The 1,067-nt window shown below is 49.3% G+C and overlaps 1 protein-coding gene across 2 annotated transcripts in view; it reads left to right on the forward strand.

The window, feature by feature from the left end:
* The window catches only part of Mrps35 (mitochondrial ribosomal protein S35), a 31,883-nt gene that overhangs the window by 3,780 nt on the left and 27,036 nt on the right, over positions 1 to 1,067 (forward strand). The gene's annotated exons all lie outside the window — the stretch shown is intronic.

Genomic DNA, 1,067 nt, shown 5'->3' on the forward strand with positions numbered 1-1,067 from the left:
AGACCACAGCAGCCTTAGCCACCATAGCCTGTTAGTAGTTAGTGTAAGACCACAGCAGCCTTAGCTACCATAGCCTGTTAGTAGTTAGTGTAAGACCACAGCAGCCTTAGCCACCATAGCCTGTTAGTAGTTGGTGTAAGAACACAGCAGCCTTAGCTACCATAGCCTGTTAGTAGTTGGTGTAAGAACACAGCAGCCTACCATAGCCTGTTAGTAGTTGGTGTAAGAACGCAGCAGCTTTAGGGGTAGACAGGTGTGAGGTGTGACCCAGAGTACAGACCGGTGACACCTTCAGCAGTCAGCCATCACCCCATCAGTTCCTCTCTGGACATCTTCAGGAGTTAAGGTCAGCTGACGAGCATAGAGTCAGAGGCCCAAGCATCAGTCATCTCGAGCAGTAGTTTTCAGAGAAAAGTTTCCCACTCTGGGACATGGACCACACTGCTGCTGGTGTGTAGATTCACACTAATAAATCTTGCCACCTAAACCCCAGTTTAGAAAAATATTTACTTTTTTGTTTTGGGTGGTTGTGAGCCACCTGATGTGGGTGCTGGGGACAGAATTTGCATGCTTTGCACAAACAGTAAATGCTCTCAACCACTGAGTCGTGCCTTGCCTTTAACCCCAAGCCCTCCTTTTTGCGCAGAGGCTTTCCCTTTCCGTGTACACTTTTGCGTGCATACAAGTGTGGTAACGTGACTAAGCTTTCAAGTCACTGTCTCTGGTTTGGAGACATCATGTATTTTTAAATCTATTTAACTTTGAAATTTATCTCAAAGTGCTTCCTCTTTATTGTGAGTGTTGTGCAGGCGTGTGAAGGTCAGAGGAGAGCGCTCGGAGTCAGTTTTCTGCTGTGTGGGTCCCAGGATTTGAACTCAGGCTGTCGGGCTTGGAGGCAGCACTTTTACTTGCTGAGCCATCTCTGGCCCCTAAATATTTACACTCGCTTATCTCCCTTATTCCCGAGCCCCCCCTGCCCCACCCTCCTGTACTGTCCCCTCCCCCACTGCCCACCCTCCTGTACTGTCCCCTCCCCCACTGCCCACCCTCCTATACTCTTTCCTCCC

Source organism: Microtus ochrogaster (assembly GCF_000317375.1).
Source record: "Microtus ochrogaster isolate Prairie Vole_2 chromosome 14 unlocalized genomic scaffold, MicOch1.0 chr14_random_2, whole genome shotgun sequence".
NCBI lineage: Eukaryota > Metazoa > Chordata > Mammalia > Rodentia > Cricetidae > Microtus > Microtus ochrogaster.